Here is a 25,203-nt window from a genome sequence, read left to right as displayed (position 1 = left end):
ACTTTACTCCGAGCATTTTTATTTTTCACCGAGTATAGTACTATCGACAGTGAATAGTATTTCAGTGAACGAACAAAACCTGTGCTCTAATACCAGTTGTTGGGAATAAACCCCCTACAAAATAATATTCACGGTAATAAAAGCGGAATAATAACGTAGTGCCGAGATACGGTAATTAACAAGAATAAAAGAGTAACAACGACACCAAGATTTTTACGTGGAAAACCCTTTTGAATAAGGGAAAACCACGGCCCTGAGAAGAGCAACTGATATCACTATAGCAAGAAATTTTACACTTTGTAGGTCCGAGTAAAATACTTAAAAGACACTCAAAAGAAATAACCCTCTTTTGATATTCCCACCTCACTACAATATCACTCACTCTCTATTTTTCTCACAGACTATTTTCTTATACTCTGTTTGTGAAACCTCACTCTTTCTTTCTAACTTTCAGATATATTTTTCCTCTGAGATTGGTGTGTCAAAAATGAGAGCCGAAGCTCTCCTTTTATAGGGAGAACCTCGCCTACTACGACATTTTTCTTCTGCACGCCTGCCATATCGACAAATACAGAAGGAAGAAAAATTGCTTTCTTGATTTATGGGATGGACCCCACATATATTGCTTATTTTTATACTAAAAAATTATTTTATTTTATGTTAACTTTCTAAATAACTTGTTTACTTTAATTTTGTTGTTATTTCTTGTTTCCTTTTGAAAATAATTTGACTGGTGGCGCTTGGTACTATTTGAGAAGGACATTTATCTAGTTAAAGAATTTCTAGCAAAGTTTTCTCCTTACAGAAGAATTTTATGGGAAAATACGAGTTTGAACATGATATCTGAATTCTAGAGTTAGAAAGTATTTTATTTTAATAATTATGATGCCATTATGGAAACCTATTGTTTGGCAAGTAACAATCTTAGTTTTGCTTTCATTGTAGTTTAAGTAAAGACATCATAAAACAGTTCCTAAATGCTACACTCTATGGAAAGAACTTTTTGTATGGGAATATAATGCCACTTTTATTAATTCATAATAAGAAAATTTGATTAAACTCCTAATTGGAAGGCAAATATAAATCTTATACTGGTAATATAGTTATGTTTCTAACCCCACTATGCTCTACTAAGTCTAATATCCCCCCCCCCTCTCCCCAAAAAAAAAAAAATTAAAAAAGAACAAAAAAGAAGTAAGATATAGATTAAGATTTGTATGTTAAAGGAGAATAGGATCTACGCTCGGATGTGAATTTTGGTTTAGTCAAGTTACTTTCTTTTCCTTCAGAGGGCAGAGTCAATTAAAGGCATATTGGTACCAACTGGCTCAGACCGACATATATATAAGTGGAGCAAAGGTTTCAGAAACATGCCTTGTCTTAGGTTACTCATGGTAAAAGGGGAGGAGGTCCGACATCATGACTCTGTTCCTGATTCTATTTAGTATCTCCCCAGTAGCTTGAAATGGCTTGATTGAGATACTACACTTGTAAATCTCTTCCATCAAATTTTGAACCAGGAAACCTTGTTGCGCTCAAAACGACTTTTAGTTCTCTTGTTGAAATTTTCGAGGAGCCAAAGGTATTTATTAATCTGTTTTATGAAAGAGTTTAAAGTATTGAATAAAAAATTATTTTTTAAATAAAAGTCAGTTAATGCTAACGGTCCTTTTCTTTCGCTTTTCATAAACAGGAATTTGACAAGTTGGGAATCCTTAATTTAAGTTTTTCTGAGAGTTTGCTCAGAACACCCAATTTCTCGGACACCCCACATCTGCAGAGAATTGTCCTTAAAGGTTGTGTAAGTTTGATAGAGGTTCATCCATCCATAGGGAATCTCAAAAAGCTTAGTATTTTTCTGGACATGGAAAACTGCAAAAATCTTGAGTCGTTACCAAGCAGTATTCAGATGGAATCACTTGAAAGCTTTAACCTCTCTGGTTGTGAGAAATTAGGAAGATTTCCAGAAATTAAGGGGAAAATGAACTTGCTGTCAGAGCTCTTTTTGGGCCATACCGCAATATGGGAACTGCCCTCATCAATAGGACGGCTAACGCCTAACTGGGATCAGTTTGCTTGATTTGCGTTCGTGCAAGAACCTTGTAACACTCCCAACAAGCGTTTCTGAGATGAGAAAGCTGAGAATTTTGAATCTTAAAGGCTGCTCGAAGCTTGAAATCTTTCCAGAAAACCTAGGTGATCTACAACAGTTGGAGGAATTCTATACTGGCAACACTGCCATTCGGCAATTACCAGATTCTGTTTGGAACTTCAGCAAACTTAAAGTCCTGTCATTAAGAAGGGGACATAAGTGCCAATTCACCGGGAGTTTGATACTCCCATCTTCATTTGGTGATTTGCAGAAATTGAAAAGCTTAGATCTCAGCGGGTGCCATTTAGCTGATGACGAAGTTAGTGCTCTTATACCCTTGCCCTCTTTTTACTGGAATTAAACCTGAGTAGAAACCCGTTTACTTCTTTACCTAACGGCATCAGTCAGCGTCGTCGACTTCAATATCTCAACATAACACGCTGTCAGAAGCTTAAGGAACTTCCTAAACTTCCTTCAAGTATAAAGGAATTATATGCAGATGATTTTCTGGCCAGACAAAGTACTTTAAAGCTACTGATGTATCTAAGATTGAATTTGGTATCATTCACCAGTTACAGATTTGATCAGCCATCTTGTACAGAGAAGAGAGGTGGCTGCTCAGTTTTGGATGAGATCTGTTTGTTTCTCTCGAACAATATGGATGATGTGGTCATCCCTTCTCTAATTAACTCTAATCACCGAGTAAGTTACTCTATTGTCTTTCCTGGTCTTGCAATTTCTGTCGGGAATAAATCCCGTAAAAATAATATTCACGGTATTAGTAATAAATGCAGACCACTAAGTTATGGTTAAATCAACAAGAATAAAAATGCAACAAAAATGACACCAAGATTTTACGTGGAACTCCTTCTAAATAAGAGAAAAACCACGGCCAAGAAGAGCAACTGATATCACTATAGCGAGGATTTTACACTGTGTAGTAACGAGTACAAATACTCCTAAAACCTCTACACCCTCAAAAGAAAAAAAAATACTCTTTTGCTTTTTCCACCCTACTACAATATCTCTCACACTCTATTTTTTTCTTCATGGACTATTTTCCTATAGTCTATGGAATACCTTGCTCTCTCTCTTTTCTCTCTTTATTGGTGTGTGGAAATGAGAGTTAAAGCTCTTCATTTATAGCCAAAACCTCACTCTCTAAAGCCTACAATAATATTTGACAAATTGCACACCCCTTTTCACAATTTCAACAAGTTTGGCTACCAAACCAAACCAAGTCAATAAAATTTGATACCAAATCATTTGAATGAGATGGACACCATATCAATCTTCTCATCCAGTCTTATTCATCTAGAGGAGGTAGCACTATCTTCTAGTCTGAGTGTATGCCGACAAGTTCTTTGCATAGCTCGAACTTGTCTCTTGGTACCACCTTGGTCAACATATCAGCAGGATTTTCACTTGTGTGAATCTTTTTGACCTGAAGTGATTCGATCTCCACTTGCTCGCGAATCCAATGATATCTGACATCGATGTGTTTTGTTCTCGCATGGTACATGGAGTTTTTGCTTAGGTCTATTGCACTCTGATTGTCGCAATTGACAACATACTCCATCTGTCGCAATCCAAGTTCTTGAAAAAATCTCTTGAGCCATATCATCTCTTTGCCTGCTTTAGTAGCCGCAATATACTCCGTTTCAGTTGTAGACAGTGCGACACACTTCTGCAACTTCGATTGCTATGATGTAGCTCCCCCTGAAAAAGTAAACAAATATCCTGTAGTGGATTTTCTATTATCAAGGTCACCTGCGATATCAGAATCTATATAGCCCTTTAAAATTGGATTTGATCCTCCAAAACATAAGCATTCATGTGAGCTTCCTCTTAGATACTTGAGTATCCACGTTACAGCTTCCCAATGCTCTTTTCCTGGATTTTCGAGAAATCTGCTAACAACACCGGCTGCATGAGCAATATCTGGTCGAGTGTATACCATTACATACATCAAACTTTCGACGACAAAGGAATAAGGAATCTTGGTCATTCTCTCTTTTTCCTCCGTTGTTGTAGGACACATCTTCTTACTCAACTTCAGATGACCAGGAAGGGGTGTGTGAACTAACTTAGCATTTTTCATATTGAAGCGCTCCGGTACACGTTCTATGTACTTCTCCTGTGACAAGTAAATCTTCCTTTCATTTCTCCAACGAGTAATTCTCATGCCCAAAATCTGCTTAGCATGACCGAAGTCTTTCATTGCAAAAGATTTATTCAACTGTTTTTTCAACTCGTCAATCTTGGAAGCATTTCTGCCCACAATCAACATATCATCCACATATAGCAAGAGGATGATAAAGTCATCATCAGAAAATCTTTGTACAAACACACAGTGATCTAAAGAAGTTTTCTTGTAGCCTTGCTCCTTCATAACAAACTCAAACTTCTTATACCACTGTCTGGGAGCTTGCTTCAATCCGTATAGACTCTTCTTAAGTTTGCATACAAGATTTTCTTTACCTTTTGCCTTGAAGCCTTCAGGTTGTTCCATATAAATCTCCTCTTCTAAGTCACCGTGAAGAAAAGCAGTCTTCACATCCATTTGCTCAATCTCCAAATCAAGACTAGCAGTCAAACCAAGAACTGTCCGAATGGAGGACATTTTCACGACAGGAGAAAATATTTCGTCAAAGTCAATACCTTTCCTTTGACCAAATCCCTTGACAACTAATCTAGCTTTGTATCTAGGTTTCAAACTATGTTCTTCAGCTTTAACTTTGAACACCCACTTGTTCTTCAAAGCTCTCATGCCCTTAGGCAATTTCACCAACTCATAAGTATAGTTCTCATGCAGAGATTTCATCTCATCTTGCATGGCTTCAATTCATTGATCCTTGTACTCATCTTCTATGGTCTCCGCATAACATTCAGGTTCTCCCCCATCAGTGAGTAATACATACTCATTGGATGAATAATGGAAGGAAGGGGTACGAGGTCTAGAAGACCTCCTGAGTGGAATATCTAACTCGCCCACAGCTTTGTGAGTATAAGCATCTACCTCATCAACATTAGCATTGTTATCACCATCACCATCAATATGTTGATCTGGAATATGGTTCTGGGCATCACCATCATCATTGAGCCCACCAACGTCATCCACATTTGTATGAGGAACTTGATCAAGATTAACTAAACCTTCAAAACTTGGAGATTTTAGCTTCTCCGCTTTGTTAATATCTTCAATAGTTTGATCCTCCACGAAGATAACATCACGGCTTCTCACGACCTTCTTCTCAATTGGATCATATAGCCTGTAACCAAACTCATCAAGGCCATAACCAATGAAGATGCACTGCCTTGTCTTAGCAGTTAATTTTGACCTCTCATTTTTAGGCACATGTACAAAAGCTTTGCAACCAAACACTTTCAAGTGGTCATAGGAGACATCCTTTCCATACCAAACTTTGTTTGGAACATCACTTTTCAAAGCAACCGCAGGGGATAGATTAATAATATGTGCGGCGATCAACAAAGCCTCACCCCAAAAGGAATTCAGTAACTTTGCTTCAGAAAGCAAACATCTGACTCTTTCCATCAAGGTATTATTCATCCTTTCTGCTAAACCATTAAGCTGAGGAGTCTTAGGAGGAGTCTTCTGGTGTCTGATACCCTGTTGTTTGCAGTATTCATCAAACGGTCCACAATATTCACCACCATTATCAGTACGAATACACTTCAGCTTCTTTCCAATTTCTCTTTCAACTGAAGCCTGAAACTGCTTAAAGACACCCAACACTTGGTTTTTAGTCTTCAAGATGTAGACCCAAAGTTTCCTTGAACAATCATCAATAAAGGTAGCAAAATAAAGTGCACCACCCAAAGTCCTTGTCTTCATTGGAACACATAAATCTGAATGCACTAACTCAAGCAACTCTGACATTCTTGAAGGAGGATGAGACTGGAAAGAAACTCTTTTTTGTTTTTCAGCCAAGCAATGCTCACATTTTTCTAATTTTTCACTTTCAAAATTTGACAACAATTTCTTCTTAGCCAGAACATTTAGTCCTTTCTCGCTAATGTGGCTAATCCTCTTATGCCATAACGTTGAAGAGCTATTGCTCTCAACGGCATTCACCATATCAATACAGGTAGAGTCCGTATTCCAGTATAGACCACGATGCTTTTCCCCACGAGCCATAATCATGGGACCCTTAATGAGCTTCCACTTTCAGCACCGTTGGTACTAACATATCACTCATCATCCAAAACACGAACAGAGGTAAAATGCAAACAAACATCAGGTGCATGCTTTACATTGCTTAAAACTAGTTTAGTTCTAATACTAGTTTCCAAACAAATTGTTCCAACACCAGCCACCCTAGATACAGTCTCATTACCCATACTCAAAGTTCCATAGTCACCCTGAGTATAGGATGAGAAAAATTCCTTCCTTGATGTCACATGAGATGAGGCACCACTGTCCACAATCCAGCTTGACTCATCACAAACAATATTTATCAGATCCGCATCAAGGACAGTAACAAGATCTTCTGTAGTGATGGTGGCCACACGATTTCCATCTTCTTTCTATTCTTCCTTGTCTCTATTCTCCTTTTTCAAAATCCGGCAGAACTTCTTTGTGTACCCTTTCTTCCTGCAATGATAGCAGTCAATATCTTTAAGTCTGCTTCTGGATTTGCTTCTATTATGTTCTCTATTTTGAGAATCCCGATTCTTGCTTCTCCCCCTAGAGTAAGTCACCAAGACATCTGATAGCATCCTAGGAAGCTCAACTTTATTCTAGGACAAGGATGAAGCTTTCGAATCTCAAAGATGGCTTTAACAAAATGTCATGCTAAAGAATTACAAAACAAGGTCATTAGACTACAAGTGCAAATAAAGAAGTTATTAATTGAGAGGAAGAGCTCAAGGATAAAAGATGTGAATTGGCTAGGTGATAGCATCAAGGACAAGGATAGAGTCTTGGAAGCTCCAAGGCCATATCCAAGATCTCAAGCTAAAGAGTTGCAAATTAAGGTTGGTAGACTTCAATGGCAAATAAAGAAGTTTTTAATTGTAGAGAAAGAGCTCAAGACCAAAGGAGATAAATTGTCCAAATTTTATAATTATATGGTGGTCCAAATTGAAGTCCAAGAGGAGGAAGATTGGGTCACCAAATCAGCCTTTGAAGTCCACCAAAAAGGGCTCAAAATAAGTTTAAAAGAGGTCCAAAAGGGGGTGTTTCAAAAGGAGCCCAATTGAAGGCCAAACCAATGGCCCAAACTAGTTGTTTTAAGGCCCAAATCTGCCCCAAAGGGTCTTGGCCGCCCCTCACCTAATTTTGATGGCTTTTGTTACCCCTTAGGAGCCCCCTACCTAAGTTTGATGGCTATTGTGACCCCTTAGCAGCCCCTACCTAATTTATATGACTTTTTAGCAACCCCCTACATTATTTTAAGGGTTTTTTACTCCTATAAATAAGGAGTTCTTCTCATTCATAAGGACTACAATATTGATTAAGTATATCATACTTTGAGAGTTCTTTTGAACCTTTGTTACTTATGCTTTAAGATTTATCTTTCAACCTTTACTAGTTCATAGTTCAAGGTAGTAAGATTACTTCTCTTTTGTGATATCTTTGATTCCTTTGTGATATTCTTAGAAGGCGATTAATACTAGTTATTAATTGTTGTCTCAGGTTACTCATAAAGCGATCAAGATCTGAATCTATTGTTTTGATTTGCTTTTAAGTAAAGGCGTTTGATTTCTTCCATAAATCAAGACGTTGTTACTTTGATCTTGTCAAGGCTATAGAACTTGCGTTCTTGGAAATTCTTTCCTTGAATTTTTCCATATCCTTTATTTCTTCTCTTTAATTCTAGTTGTTCAATTCCTTGTTGTTATTGCTTCCGCATTTAATTCTCAAATTTTTTCTCTAGTTTGAATTCCCAACCTAGTTGTTATCAACATCTGATGAGGAGGAACCCTGAAATTTTCTTCTCATCTCTTCATTTAAAAGGCTGCTCTTGGCAAGATCCATAGAGATCACACCATCCGGAGAAAAATTGGATAATAAAGTTCTAAGAATTTCCCAAGAATCTGGTAGGGAACCAAGTAGAAACAAGCCTTGAATTTCTTCATCAAATTTAATGTCCATAGCAGATAACTGGTTCATGATCCCCTAAAAATTATTCAGATGATCTGTCATCGCGGAACCATCATGGTATTTTAAACCCAACATCTGCTTTATCAGAAACATCTTGTTGTTTCCAGTTTTTCGAGCATACAAACTTTTAAGGTGCTCTCATAGGGTCCGAGCATGTGTCTCCCCAGAAATATGGTTCAAAACATTATCGTTAACCCACTATCTAATAAAGCCACAAACCTGCCTGTGTAACAAACTCCACTCTTCATCTGATTTATTATGAGACTTTATAGTGGTGAAGGTAGGTTGATGAAAATTCTTGACATAGAGCAAATCTTCCATTTTGCCCTTCCAAATGACATAATTTGTGTCATTCAAAGTAACCATTCTACTAGTATTGGCTTTCATCGTTTATCACAAATACAAATACTATTTATTAGGAGACCAAAGTAATTCTTTTCTGATATGGAAGTTCAGATTGTGCAGCAACCACAAAGCATACTTAGACAGAACCTTGGCTCTAATACCACTTGTTGGGAATAAACGCCGTAAAAATAATATTCACGGTATTAGTGATAAACGTGGACCACCAAGTTATGGTTAAATCAGTAAGAACAAAAATGCAGTAAATATGACATCAAGATTTTACGTGGAAACCCTTCTGAATAAGGGAAAAACCACGGCCAAGAAGAGCAACTGATATCACTATAGCGAGGATTTTACACTGTGTAGTAACGAGTACAAATACTCCTAAGACCACTATACCCTCAAAAGAAAAAACTACTCTTTTGCTTTTTCCACCTTACTATAATATCTCTTACACTCTATTTTTCTTCACAGACTATTTTCTTATAGTCTATGGAATACCTTGCTCTCTCTCTTTCCTCTCTTTGTTGGGGTGTGGAAATGAGAGTTAAAGCTGTCCATTTATAGCCAAAAGCTCATTCTCTAAAGCCTACAATATTTGACAATTTGCACACCCTTTTCACAATTTCAACAAGGTTGACTACCAAACCAAACCAAGTCAATAAAATTGGCTACCAAATCATTTAAATGAGATGGACACCATATCAATTCCCACGTGGTTTAAGCATCAAAATTCTAAGCAAACGATCTCATTTGAACTGCCCAATGATTGGTACAATGATAAGTTTGAGGGCTTTGCTATATGCTGTGTGACTCTCATGGGAGCAGCCATTTGTGATCCTGATTCGGGGTTATCTGGAAAGTATGACTATACATCATTCATCAAAGCCAAATTGATATGCAATAAAACAGTGCTAGAGAAAGAATGTAAACTTATGGCTGGTGTGTTTGCTTTACCTGCATACCATTTTATTCTTCGCTGAAGGCATTTGGTACGGATGTTAAGGACCTTAACCAGTATGGCCTATTTGAGGCATCTATCCATGGGCGCATTGTGAGACAATGGGGAGTTCAATTGATCTATAAGGGTAATAGACAGTTTTATAGAAGCAGTCTACAGAAGTGGAATGGAATTCAATCAAACTTTGCTGCAGTATGAAGCCAGGCCGTAATAAACCGGGCTTAAGGCAGGCTGAATTAGCTCCTGTGTTGGGATCTTTAGGGAAACTACCAAGAATTCGAGAGTAAGTCAGGTAACTTATTGATACCTGTTATTTGAAATTAAAAACTAATAATTTGGATATTATGAGATGAACAATTTATTTTCAATGTATTTAGATTTAGGTTAAATTCATGTAGAGAATATATTTAACGAGTTACTTAAGGATTGTTTTAATTGTTAAGTTAAATTAGAAAAAAGTTTATGACAATTAATGCAAGTATATATGCATTTAATATTTTAAGCAAAATTCAAATTGAATCAAATTATGCCAACATAGTAATTTATGAATTTAATATTCCATTCCAATTTGTTTCATGTTTGGCACTTTTTATACTTATTTATTCCATAGGAATCAACTAAGGGTCTGTTTGGAAAGCCACCGGATAATTGAAATTGGTATAGTTACTAGGGTAGTAATTACACAATATAGTTGATCACGCCCAACTATGCCTTATAAAAAGGACAATGCAGATGTTGCAAATATAACCTGAGTATTCTGCCCAGAGTCGAATCCACAGAGAATTAAGCTATCAATCACTATCTTTAGAACAACTAAACTCTTGAGAGCCAATTTCCCCAAACGTTTGAATCATAGTTGATGGTGTCTTCAATAACTAAAATTGCACGTAAATAAACAGCTGTAAACTAGGGATGCTAAGGTTGTAAAAAATGGTGAGAAAAAGCTAAGGTAAAGATTTCCCCTATTGATGGAATCCCTTCTGTTTATGCGTCATACAAATTTACCAACACACCTCTATCAATCATGAACACTTTTCTTACCGTAAATCTCTCCCGAGTAATCACAGTAATATACTATTGCACTCTCCCGAGATATACTAGCTAACTTTAATTAACACAGTTCACTTAAGATTGCACCCAAGGCTTCGTTATCCCTAATCCCGCCTTTAAACCCGCAGTTATAGATCCCTCTTATACTTTGGGAGTGGTGTTGCTCAACAATAACCTAAATATGCACTCTCTCCCGAGTTATGCACACTAAATAGGCACAGCTAATTGAGGATCCTGTCAATTAACTACAACAAGAACATAGTTGAATAAATAAAGATTGAAACTAGCAATTTGTATTCACATAAACAAGAAGTTCATCCCCCAATAGGTTCCATCAAAACCTTAGACAAGGGATTTAGCTATTCATAACTATGGGTAAACAAGATAAGATAATATTCATCATAAAAAACTAGCAATAAAAATCAAAGAAAAGAAGAAAGATGTTTTGGGTGATCTCTCACAATTATTTTTCTTGCCAAGATACTCTAAAATTCAATACATGCCTCTCTTGGGCGAAGTCTAGTGTTTAAAATAGGGTTTTGGGCTGAAAATCCCGTGTTTTACACTTTAGTCCCTGAACTTCCCGCCTCCTGCCGCGGTTCTGCCGCGGTAGCACCGCGGCCAAACATGGCCTCTGATCTTCCTTCTATCCGCGAACATCCTTCACCGCGGTTCTACCGCGGTCGCGGTGGAACCGCGGTAGACTCAGTTTTCTGATTCTTCAGCCTGTTTTGCGTGGTTCACTTGGGATATTTCATGGTTGGCCTTTCTTTCTTCATTTTTTTCACTCCAAAAGTGCTCCCTAGCCTTCCGTAGTCATATATAACCTGCAAATCATTAAAAGCACTAATAAGAGTATTTTGTTATCACTTTTATTATCAAAACTATGCAAGAAGGCAGTTATTTAGGGTCTGAATAAAGTTAAATTCACCTATTATCAACACCCCACACTTAAACCTTTGCTCATCCTCGAGCAAGCTAAACCACACTTCTAGGCCTAACCATTTGACGCATTACCCCATGTATGTCACACCTTCCATTTTGACAGAACAGCCTAAGAAATGTGCCGGTCACACCCCAGTTGCAGACTCTACTGCCATGACACACTTGCGCTCACTCTAGTTACTCTAACAGAGGTGAAGACTTACTTTTTCTTCCTGAGTCACATTCCCTCACATTAAAAAATCTGAGAGCAGTTCCAAACGCATAAAATTTAAACACAAGGAATCGAAGATATCAAGAATTCACTCACTCTCAGAAATAACATTCATATTCCAAAAAAGATGCACCATAAGCTTGCCCGTAGTGTACTACTCTACTAATGGAGCTCATTCAATCTAGGATCAATTAGGACTTTATTTGGTTGTAATGTAGGCTGAGGGACGGGTAGGATACATTTAGATATAAGAGTGACTACAACTCCCTTATCACTTTAATACTTATACTTTAACATTCAAACCTCATACTTATGTCAAGCCAAACTCCACCTTCACATCAATATACATCAACTCCTAAATTATTTAAGCACAATTATATCAAAAGTCACCACTCTCAAAGAATATTGTTTTTTTTTCAATTCAAGTGGCTCTTGCTTTTCAAATCAATGCACCCTTTCTCATTATTTCATTAGTTCCACTCAAAAGCCAAACCAACCACCCCACACTTTAACTTTTAGAAAGTTCATAAATAATTCAAGTGCTCATGAGAGGTTATAATGGTTCAAATAGATGGTTAATTCAAACAAATAGGTAAGGCTTGTAATGTGGTTGCCAAAGAAATGAGATTATAGGCTCAAAGGGGTTACTACGATACATAACAATTAGGTGGGTAAAATATACATATCTGGCTCAACAAAGAAATGCCTATATCACTTCTAAGACTGAACAAACTACTATTTCGCTTTACAAACACACCGGGCAAGTTCTAGGCACCAAATGCAATGCACAGAATACCACAAACCTCACACACACACATCATGTAACTCATTCTGAATCAGTTTATCAACACACTCATACAAGCGTTCGAGCAAGGCAAGATGTGCAATATTAAGGCATAGATTTATAAGTCCACAACTGAGCCCAGACTTCACACTCTCAAGTTCGTTTTAGTTGTTTGCAGGTGTGTACATCACAGGTAGAATTCTAGCCTTTATCTATCTCAGTTCTAACTACAAACGGAAAATCTACCTAACCCGGTTCAAGCAAAACCCTTGGAAAAGAACCGTGGCCAAAAGAAAAACCAAGGGAGACTTGCTACACTACCTAAAAAGAAAAAGAAAAAGAAATAAATAACAAAATTTTTATGGACTACTTCCCTCAAGAGTACTGTCCAAGTGGTCCGTCCTCAGGAAGAGTCCCTTTTTTTATATATACGACTTGGACCCTCAAGAGACCCGTCGACAAATGTACGTCGTTGGGTCAAATCAGACTCCTCATATAAGAAGAGTTACTTATGTACAACAACATCAATTTCATGCTACAATACACACAATGCCTATGTACAGTACACATATAACTAGAGCAAGTCTCCCACCCCACACTTAAAAATAATGGCATGTCCTCATGTCATATCAAGAAAGTAAAAAGCAGAAGGGTAAGAAGACTTCCCTGAGACTCAATCAGAGTCGGAGACGGTGTTGGGGTCCATATGGCAAGCTCTCCCCAAAGCACGGAACCAGGCCATGAACTTGTTCTCAGACCGGGCCTGCCTCTGAGACATTGCATCCATTCGTGTGTGTAGGCCATCCACTGAGGCGCGGAGATCCGCGACCTCTTCCTCCATGGAACACAACATAGGCATGGTAGACTGAGATCTAGCGAAGCCTGCCCCAGTATGGGGGCGCCGAGAGGGTCCCGCACTGTCAGTCGATCTCCTGGACGGTGCACTCGAAAATGGGTCAGCATCCTCATCATCTATCACAATTGTTGCACGTGTACCCCTGCCCACTCTGATGCGTGAAGCTCGGAATGGTGCCTCAGGTGCCAACTCTCCATCGGCAGGACCTGTGGGGACCCCCCTCCGCAAGCATAGTGCAGTCACCAAGGAAGGGAAGTAAAACCCCTTTGACAGCAGCGGTCCCCGCAGGACCATTTCGTCACTAATTACCCGGGCTGCATCAAAGTCCTTCTTCGTCACGAAGCACCATGTCAATAATGCTCTGTTGAAGTTCACATCAGTGGTATTGCCGGAGGGCATGAACCGGCTGCAGATAACAGTCAACCAACACTTAGCCAAATGCGTGAAAGAATTGGAGTTCAAGGTGCTTTGGTCTTTGATCCAGGTGGGGTGCCCCCCAGCACAAAGTACAACCGTCATAGCCTCCCACGTGACACCTGGTCTGTCATGGTAGAAATCAATGTCGCCCGTGAACTGGGGCAGCTGCAATACCTATTGGACAGTCACAATAGAGGCATCCAGCACTATGCCTCGCACAATCACCTCCCGCAGCATATGTGCAGGGCAGTTCGCGTAAAACTCCCTAACAATCATCCAGTTCACCGGGCCGGGCAGATCAAAGAGGAATTCCATTTCCCTCCTCCGAATTTCTTCATACATGTCCTCCTGTTCCACGCGGAGGGCTGCCCGATCAATTTGAATCTCGTGAATGAAGTTCTTTCCAGCCTTCGCATTAAAATCGTCCTCAGCTCGTTCCGATTCAAACCGGGACTCGTCAAATGTCGGCTGGAGGGATGTGCCCGCCCCTCTCCTTTGCCTTTTACGTTCCATAGTACCTGCAGGGAGTCAGGAAAAAAAAATCAACTTCATCCTAATTAGTGCCAGTCAGATGGGTACGCAGACATCGCCACCGTATGGCACCAAAACAATGCCCCCATATAATTCTTCATGACAACTAGCCGCACAAGCGGGGTGGTGAAGGTCATAACCTCCATAGGCCTCACAACAGAACTACTTACCACATTCTGCCAACACCACCCCACACTTACTCCTGTGCATATCTTTCCAAACATAAACAACACCCCCTATCATCGAGTACAACACTCCACAATTAGGGGTGTGTAGAACCCGCCCCGCAATATCACAACAACTCCAAAATTGTGGCCCACATGGTGCCTAACAACAACTATTCCCAAAAGATTAGATTTTTAGACCAAAACATCACAAATACCATGAAGGCCCAAGCACCTTAACACCAACCAAGTTCACAACATTATCATACAACAACGAAAATCAAGAACAAAGCGAAAATTGACAAAAATTATACGAAGCCTACCTAGGTTGAAACTAAGTAAAAGTATTCTAGATTACACAAAAATAGAAGATTAAGTAGAGAGAGAAAAATAAAAACTTACTAGTGTGGTTGAGTAGAAGTGGGTGATGAAGGTGGATGGCAAGGGAGTGTGATAATGGGGTTTTGGGAGGAGAAGAGTGGAAAAGAGAAGATATAGAGAAGATAGAGAAGAAGAGAATGAGAAAAGAAAGGGGGGTTGTGTTTTATTGTGATGGGCAGATGGGGGGATTAGTGGTAGGTGGGGGTGGGGTATTTTAGGTAAAAGGGAAAGAAAAAAAAAACTTTTAAAAAAAAATCAGACCTGGACCCGATCTGTGTCTGTCGCGGTTCTACCGCGATCGCGGTGGAAATGCGGTAGACCAAGTTCAGAGGGTCGTACTTGCCGCGGTTCTACCGCGACCGCAGTGGAAATGCGATGACCTGGGTTCAGAGAGGGGTCAGTACCGCGGTTTGACCGTGTTCGCGGTGGAACCGCGGTCTGACCGCGTCTCTGATTCTGACGTCTTTTTTTTTATGTTATACTTACAACAATTTCGTGAGTTGCCTCCCACGGAGCGCCTGATTTAACGTCGCGGCACGATGCAGGATCAGCGCATTTAAGGCTCGCTCGACCTCTGTGGTTCAGTCAGGTGTAGTTCAGACCCTTCCTTAAGCTCGCTCATACCCACATACAACTTCAATCTCTGACCATTGACTCTAAATGTACGAGAGTCATTCTCAGTGGCAACTTCAACTGCTCCTGACGGGAAAACTTCAACTACTCGAAATGGTCCCGACCATCGTGACTTTAGCTTGCTCGGGAACAACCTTAGTCTTTAGTTGTATAGCAATACCATGTCCCCAGGTTTGAAATTTTGCTCAACAATGTTTTGATCGTGTAGTTTCTTCATTCTCTCTTTGTACAGCCTTGTATTCTCAAAAGCAAGATACCTGAATTCCTCAAGCTCAAGCAATTCTATGACTCTTGATGTGCCCGCAGCTTCCATATCTAAGTTTAGTTGCTTCAGTGCCCACCACGCTTTATGCTCAAGTTCTACAGGTAGGTGACAGGCCTTCCCAAACACTAACTTGTATGGTGACATACCAATTGGTGTCTTGAAAGCTGTTATGTAAGCCCAGAGTGCATCATCTAGCTTCCTTGCCCAATTAGTTCTTGTGGCGTTTACAGTTTTCGTTAACACACTCTTGATTTCCCTGTTGGATACCTCAACCTGTCCACTAGTCTGCGGGTGGTAAGGAGTAGCTACCTTGTGGCGCACATCGTATTTCATAAGCAACTTCTCGAAGGCTCTATTGCAGAAGTGAGTGCCTCCGTCGCTAATAATCGCCCGTGGTGTCCCAAAGCGGGTGAATATGTTCTTCTTTAGAAATCTCACCACCACTTTCGCATCATTTGTGGGTAATGCTACAGCTTCCACCCACTTGGACACATAGTCCACAGCAACAAGGATGTATTTATTGCCATAGGAGCTGACGAAGGGACCCATGAAATCAATCCCCCAGACGTCGAACACTTCTATCTGCTGAGTTGGGTTCATGGGCATTTTGTGGCGCCGGGAAATGTTCCCGGTGCGTTGACATTCATTACAATCCTTCACCCATGAGTGCGCATCTTTAAACACAGTCGGCCAGAAAAATCCGGCCTCTAGCACCTTCGCTGCTGTCCTGATCCCTCCAAAGTGTCCACCATAAGCCGATGCATGACAAGCCTGCAAAATAGAAGATTGTTCTATCTCGGAGACACATCTTTGGATCATGTTATCCAGGCATATTCTAAAGAGATAGGGCTCACCCCAATAGTACAAGCGGCTTTCACGAAAAAATCATTTCCTCTGGACCGATGAAAGGTCGTGAGGGACTATACCACTGGCTAGGTAATTGGCCAAGTCCGCATACCATGGCGCTTCCTGATGAGTGGTGGCGAGCAGTTGCTCGTCTAGAAAAGTTTCCAGAATTTCCTCAACTTCAATTGCATTTTCAGATCCCTCAAGTCGTGATAGGTGATCAACGACTTGATTCTCAGTGCCCTTGCGGTTACGTATTTCAAGATCAAACTCTTGCAGAAGCAGCACCCAACGAATCAGGCGTGGCTTAGAGTCTTTCTTTTCTATTAAGTATCTGAGAGCAGCATGGTCAGTGTATACAATTACCTTTGATCCTATCAGGTAGGACCGGAACTTGTCGAATGCGAACACCATAGCTAGCATCTCCTTTTTAGTCACCGTATAGTTCAACTGGGCTCCACTCAGCGTTTTACTAGCATAGTAGATTGGGTGCATCAATTTATCTTTTCGCTGGCCCAGCACTTCCCCCACTGCGTAGTCACTAGCGTCACACATTAGTTCGAACGGTTGCTCCCAGTTGGGGGCAACAATGATGGGTGCTGTGACCAGCCTCTACTTCATCTCCTCAAACGATACCCTGCAATCATCAGAAAATACAAACGGGTGATCTTTCTCTAATAACTTACAGAGAGGATTGGCGATTTTGGAGAAGTCTTTTATGAACCGCCGGTAGAAACCAGCATGTCCAAGGAAACTCCTGATTGCTTTGACCGAAGTTGGTGGAGGCAACTTTGCTATTACATCAACCTTTGCTCGATCTACCTCTATTCCCTTGCTTGACACCCGACGCCCCAAGACTATGCCTTCTTGTACCATGAAATGGCACTTTTCCCAATTCAGCACCAGATTAGTCTCGATGCACCTTTTCAGCACACGCGTCAGATTCACCAGGCACTAATCAAATGAATTCCCCACCACTGAGAAGTCATCCATGAACACCTCCATTATATCCTCAACCATGTCAGTGAATATGGCCATCATGCACCGTTGGAATGTGGCGGGTGCATTGCATAGGCCAAAGGGCATCCTCCTAAAGGCATAGATGCCATAAGGGCATGTGAAGGAGGTTTTCTCTCGATCCTCAGGTGCAATGGAAATTTGATTGTACCCTGAGTACCCGTCCAGAAAACAAAAGTGTGACCTCCCTGCTAATCTATCCAGCATTTAATCAATGAAGGGAAGTGGGAAGTGGTCTTTCCGGGTGGCTAGATTCAACTTTCGATAATCCATGCAAATTCTCCAGCCTGTGACGGTTCTCGTTGAGATTAGTTCATTGTTTTCATTCTTCACAACCGTCATGCCACCCTTCTTAGGCACATATTGAACTGGGCTAACCCAGCTGCTGTCAGAGATTGGGAAAATAATTCCCGCATCTAGCCACTTTATCACTTCCTTCTTCACCACCTCCTTCATATTCGGGTTCAGCCTCCTCTGATGTTCCCTGGAAGGTTTGTGCCCCTCTTCCAGCAGAATCTTATGCATGCAGTACGCGGGGCTGATCCCCTTGATGTCTGCCATGGTCCACCCAATGGCAGTTTTGCACTCCTTCAATACCTGTAGAAGCTGTTGGACCTGCACATCTAACAAACCAGATGAGATAATAACAGGTAGAGTGGAGTTAGGTCCAAGAAATTCATACCTGAGGTGTCCTGGCAGTGGCTTTAGTTCCAGCTTCGGTAGTTCTTCAATGGATGGCTTAGCTGGAGGAGTCTCCCTCTTTTCTAAGTGTAGGGGCTCAAACTCTAGATTTCTTTCCCAAAACCCTCTACCTTCTAATGTCAACACCCATTCTGCCAAGTCCTCACCGTTCACTTCCTCCAAATTCGTCAAACATGCAGCGAGGGGATCCTCAATCGTCAACACTTCATCATCAGACTGAACGATTACATCCACGGCATCAATAAGAGAGCAACTTGCAAACTCACTTGGGCGCCTCATAGATTTCTGCACATTGAATATAATCTCTTCGTCATTGAGCCTCATCTTAAGCTCTCCGGTATCACAATCAATAAGAGCTCTCCCTGTGGCTAAGAATGGTCTTCCTAAGATGATAGGAATTTCTTCATCTACTTTGCAATCCAATATCACAAAGTCAGCAGGGAACACGAACTTCCCCACCTGAATAAGTACATCATCAAGGATCCCAAATGGACGCTTCACAGTCCTGTCAGCCAGCTGCAATAGCATAGAGGTGGGTCTAGCTCTCCCAATGCCCAACCTCTTGTAAATGACCAGGGGCATAAGATTAATGCTGGCCCCTAAATCACAGAGTGATTTCGCAAAAGCAAAGTTTCCAATAGTACATGGAATAGTAAAACTCCCGGGATCTGAGAGCTTTTCAGCAACAGGTCTAGTTACCACTGCACTGCACGTCTGAGTAAGTGTCACCGTAGCCAAGTCTTGGAAGTCAAATTTCCGGGACATTAAGTCTTTCATCATTTTTGTGTATCCAGGCATCTCCTTTAAAGCTTCGATCAATGGAATATTTACCTGAATTTGCTTGAGCATCTCAAAGAACTTTTTGTATTGCTCCTCCTTTTGGTGTTTAGCCAACCTCTGTGGAAATGGTGCAAGAGGTCTTTTCTTCCCAATCACTTGGGACTTTTCTTTCTCAGCTACTATCTCTACTACTGGCTCTTCAACTGCTTCAACAACTTTCTCGGTCTCCTGCTGAGTATTCTTTTCTTCCTGAGCAGGCTGGACTGTCACATCTGTCAGCCTTATGGATTCATCCAGCTCAATGGGTACTTGAATAAGTGTCTCAGCCTGTATATTGTCACGAACTCTCTCCTGCTCTTCATCGAGATCCCTGCCATTATGGAGACTCACCGCCATCAGCTGCTTCAGGCCCTAATCTTTAGGATTGATTTGGGTATCTGCAGGTAGCGTTCCTTGAGGACGATTATTCAGAGACATTGAAATTTGGCCCACCTCTTCAATATTTTTGATAGATGCGTCATGTGCATCTACTCTCTCATTTATCTTCGCAGTGGACCCAATAACCTGCTGCATCATTGCTTCCAGTCTAGCAAACCCATCGTCCTGTCTTCCACTATGCTGCTGCTGAGGCGGGTGGTACCCCTACTGCTGATTGTTATACCCCTGGGATCTAGGATACGGAGCCATGTTGTTGGGGGGTCTCATACCTCCCATGTTTCCAGCGTTATATTGTGGCGGAGGTGGTCTGTACTGTTTTTGAGTTTGCTGACCCCAGTTATGATTTCCCTGTCTCTGACCCCCATAGTTAGCTACATAGTTCATATCTTCAGGGTGCTGATGATGATGATCAAGCTCTGTATTCCAAGGATTACCAACTGGTTGACTAATGCAAGATGTGCACAAGCCCCCATTGGTAGTGTCTACTATGTGTACCTGCTGCTTCTGTCCTGATTCCTCCACCTTTTTGGTGAGGATGCTCATTTGTGTCAGGAGGGTCGCCATATTTTCAGCCATAGTGTTTGAAGGATCAAGGGGCACTGAGTGTACTACTGGAGTGATGGGTGCATTCCTGGATGTCCATCCCGAATTCTGTGCCATTTTATCAAGTAAACTCTGACCTTCTCTCCATGTCTTGCTCAAGAATGCCCCACCAGCTGAAGCATCCACAATATTCTTCAACCCATCTGACAGTCCCATATAAAATCGTTGTCCCAACATCTGTTCTGGAATACCATGATGTGGACACATAACCAACATTCCTTTGAACCTGCTCCATGTTTCATGCAGTGTCTCCATTGGTTTTTGCTTGAAGCTCACGATCTCATCAATTTGTTGGGCAGTTTTGTTGGGTGGATGAAACTTGTTATGAAACTGCTTGACTAACTCATCCCACGTTGCTATAGAATTTATGGGGAGTGAGTTTAGCCAAACCTGTGCAGCTCCTGTCACCGAGAATGGGAACAATAATAACCTGATAGCCTCTGGAGTGACATTGGGCTGCCTTTGGGTCTTGCAGATCGACAGGAAGTTCTTCAAGTGTTGCTGAGGATCTTCAAGTTGTGTCCCAGAAAAAAGTCCCTTGTTTTGCAATAAGTGCAGCATATTATTTGTGATCTGGAACGACTCAGCTTGTATTGCAGGCACAACTATGGCAGTAGCTAATTTGTCAGCTGTGGGCTGTGCCCAGTCATACAGTGCACCAGAGGTGCTGCGTCTCTTGACATTCAAGTTGACTTGCTCATACCTGCCGTTTCCGTTAGGGTTGATTGCGTCTCCCATGTCAGTTTCGAATTTGTCTGTTTGTTGAGGTGGTTGAAGTCTTCTATTGGCACGGTTAAATGCCCTGAATATTTTCTCAGGGTCTGCGAGTCCTTCAAGTAATTCTCCAGTCCTCGTAGAGTTTCTAGGCATACACCTGTGCAACCAAGTCAACAACCGTAAAAAATTTCAATCAAAAATTGGGTGTAGAGAAACTGCCTACGCGAAGAATTTTTGTATTTCTAGCAATGGTAATTGATAATTCCGTTAATTCCCCGGCAACGGCGCCAAAATTTGATCACGCTCAAATATGCCTTATAAAAAGGACAATGCGGACGTTGCAAATATAACCTGAGTATTCTGCCCAGAGTCGAATCCACAGAGAATTAACCTATCAATCACTATCTTTAGAACTACTAAACTCTTGAGAGCCAATTTCCCCAAACGTTTGAATCACAGTTGATGGTGTCTTCAATAACTAAAATTGCACGTAAATAAACAGCTGTAAACTAGGGATGCTAAGGTTGTAAACAATGGTGAGAAAAAGCTAAGGTAAAGATTTCCCCTATTGATGGAATCCCTTCTGTTTATGCGTCATACAAATTTACCAACACACCTCTATCAATAATGAACACTTTTCTTACCGTAAATCTCTCTCGAGTAATCACAGTAATATACTATTGCACTCTCCCGAGATACACTAGCTAGCTTTAATTAACACAATTCACTTAAGATTACACCAAGGTTTCGTTATCCCTAATCCCGCCTTTAAACCCGCAGTTATAGATCCCTCTTATACTTTGGGAGTGGTGTTGCTCAACAATAACCTAAATATGCACTCTCTCCCGAGTTATGCACACTAAATAGGCACAGCTAATTGAGGATCCTGTCAATTAACTACAACAAGAACATAGTTGAATAAATAAAGATTGAAACTAGCAATTTGTATTCACATAAACCAGAAGTTCATCCCCCAATAGGTTCCATCAAAACCTTAGACAAGGGATTTAGCTACTCATAACTATGGGTAAACAAGATAAGATAATATTCATCATCAAAAACTAGCAATAAAAATCAAAGAAAAGAAGAAAGATGTTTTGGGTGATCTCTCACAATTGTTTTTCTTGCCAAGATACTCTAAAATTCAATACATGCCTCTCTTGGGCAAAGTCTAGTGTTTAAAATAGGGTTTTGGGCTGAAAATCCCGTATTTTGCACTTTAGTCCCTGAACTTCCCGCCTCCTGCCGCGGTTCTGCCGCGGTCGCGGTAGAACCGCGGCCAAACATGGCCTCTGATCTTCCTTCTATCCGCGAACATCCTTCACCGCGGTTCTACCGCGGTAGACTCAGTTTTCTGATTCTTCAGCCTGTTTTGCGTGGTTCACTTGGGATATTTCATGGTTGGCCTTTTTTTCTTCATTTTTTTCACTCCAAAAGTGCTCCCTATCCTTCCTTAGTCATATATAACCTGCAAATCATTAAAAGCACTAATAAGAGCATTTTGTTATCACTTTTATTATCAAAACTATGCAAGAAGGCAGTTATTTAGGGTCTGAATAAAGTTAAATTCACCTATTATCAATAGTAATTATGAAGACCTGTTTGTTTGTCATAATGTAATTACAGTGTAATTGCAAGCGTACTATTTGATTGCATAAGTGTAATTGCACAGTTAAATTAAATTTTAAATGAAGTAACTATCAAAACTTAAAAATTAATATAATAAATATATGCAATATAAATAATTTTTATAAGTATAAATGATATTAGATTTAGTATTTAAGATGCATATTTTTTCTTGAATATACACTAATTAGCAATCATATATTTCTAACTAATACTGTAAAAATAATTGATATATATTTTTCAAATTAATAATATTTAATTTAATTAATTATAAAAACAAAAAATGTATGTTTTATAAGAATATCATGGAATACATGTTTGATAAAATAAATTAATATTTATAAATATAATTTCATAATATTATTCAAATATTTGACGAAACTAATCTATCAATTCTAACTAAAAAATGAGCACATGCAATGTGAAATAACAAGCCAATACTACTAAAACAAGTAAATTGGAACCATAAATATAACACAATTTCAAAATCCCCAAAAAAAACTGTTTAACATATGTCAAATTCCAAGTTAATAACATAAGTTCCAATATAACTTAAGATTATGAAACATAAAAGTTGATAATCTCATTCAACAACAAAATTCTACTTTAATGACATCGCCCACTATATGCCAAGTTTGTTAATGACTCATTATTTCTAATATTAGGTGTAGTTTCAAAAACTAGAATAATAATACAGCTACACTAAATAAAGAAAATTAAATAAATAAGAAATAAATTATACGAGCAATAACATGGATTCACGAGAAATAAAGCTAGAGAAATAAAAGATAAATATGTACAAAGAAAAATATATTTTAAAATTAAAAAAAAAAAGAAATTTAAAAGTAAAAAAAAGAAATTTAAAAGTAAAAATAAAATAATGAAAATAAAAAGTTATAAAGAAAATAAAAACAAAAGGAAAGAAATTAAAAAGTAACATTGTAATTACACAGTGTAATTACCACCAATTCCTCCCTCTTCCCCTCCCCCGACAATTGGAGAGTGTAATTACGTCTCTCCAATTATACCCAATTCCATGCTGACCAAGTAAACAAACACGCCAAACTGTGTGATTATACCCAATTACACCCAAATCGTATACCTAGGTGACTTTCCAAACAAGCTCTAAAGATTCCCCAAAGATTAGAGTTTTATCCTCGACCAGGAAAAAAGACATGTCGTTCTTAACCGGTCCAAGTGTTATTGTGTTGCATTTCTTTTTGTCATATTCCGGACTGAAATTTTAGACTCTCAACTTTCTTAAGAGTTTCTTAGTGTATTCTCCTAGAATGTCAGAAAAGCAAATCTTTAAGCAACATTGTCAGCAATGGAGACGGTGCACCCAGTGCTTTTGACTCGCACATTCAATTAATACTTAGTATATTGAATTCCTAGCCATTATCACAGAGTAGTAATCCGATTTTGATTTAAACTCCTGAATTTGACTCAGAAAATAGCACAACAGAGTACACAATGTATCTAGTGACGAGAGGTTTGGAAGATAATTTTAGGACAAGACAGAGAGACTTTCATCTATATATCTTATGGGGAGTTAGATACATGTGCAAATTTATGTACTCTAAGATTGTCATCGAGTCCTTTTTGGGTTGGTCATGGCTAACGATGAATAGTTCAAAATGAGGAGCTTACAATTATATTAATTTTAGTGTTCTTGTCGACTTTGCAAGTTAGTGACCATAATACATAGTATATAGTTTAGATAAATCTTTTGTCAAATTACAGAAATCATTTTCAAGATTTATATATTCTGGGTATACACAGCAAAGATGTAGTGTTTTACACTGCAATCAAAATATCAACACTAAATCTCCGATCCTTGACATGAGTGTCAAGTCTTTGGTATCTTGGAAGCAATACAAACACCAAGGAAAATATCCACATAAAGACTCATTGTATTAATCTGCGCGCACCTATAAATAACTAGCCTAGAACTCATGTCGTCTCCTCATCCCAACACCTTCGAAAACTCAATTGAAATTTTCATCAACATGAAAGACATTTCAATGGTTTCGCTTGTACTATGTTGCTTTTTAAAGAGGAAAAGGAAGAGCAAGACAACAATGGTTGAAGAAAAAGAAGTTAAACATATAGATGAGCATCTGAGAGTTAAGGAAGCCATTGTTGAAGGTCCACATGGACGACCGGAGACTGTGGTGCTATCAATGGAGGAAGATTTGCATGTAGATGATGACATTATTAGGAAAAAGAAAGAGTTAGAAGCTCAAAATCTGCATGCTAAATCTTCAGAAACAATCCCTTCTGCGCTTGAAGTTGGACAGTCTTCTTCTTCTTCCGGTTATGGTCACAGCTAGACATGTTATAACATCAATTCATGAATTTAATACTTCTAAAATAAAGAGAACTCGTGATAATAATTATCATGTCAAATTATTGTTTTTATTTATTTTATTGTCAATTTGTTACTTGTGTAGGAATTTAAGATCTGTATTAATGATGATTTACAAATACGTAGAAGTATGGGTGTACAAACCGAACCGGGAAACCGCACCAAACCGAAAAGTCAAACCAAACCGATTAAAAAATCCGACTAGATTTGGTTTGGTATTGAGTAAAAAAATCCAAACCAAACCGACATATAAATATATAATTTTAAGACTTTATATAGAATTTTATTTAAAAATGTCTAGAAATATTTGAGATCATCTCATGTGATATAATATTTAATACAAC

The 25,203-nt window shown here is 39.4% G+C and overlaps 1 pseudogene; it reads left to right on the top strand.

The window, feature by feature from the left end:
- The window catches only part of LOC107763832 (disease resistance protein Roq1-like), a 32,387-nt pseudogene extending 22,527 nt beyond the window's left edge, over nt 1-9,860 (top strand).
- The last annotated feature ends 15,343 nt before the right edge of the window (nt 9,861-25,203 follow it).

This window comes from Nicotiana tabacum, chromosome 8, assembly GCF_000715075.1.
Source record: "Nicotiana tabacum cultivar K326 chromosome 8, ASM71507v2, whole genome shotgun sequence".
In the NCBI taxonomy this organism is placed as follows: Eukaryota; Viridiplantae; Streptophyta; class Magnoliopsida; order Solanales; family Solanaceae; genus Nicotiana; species Nicotiana tabacum.
Note: the sequence above shows the minus strand (reverse complement) of the source record. Positions and strands in the feature narration are given on the sequence as shown.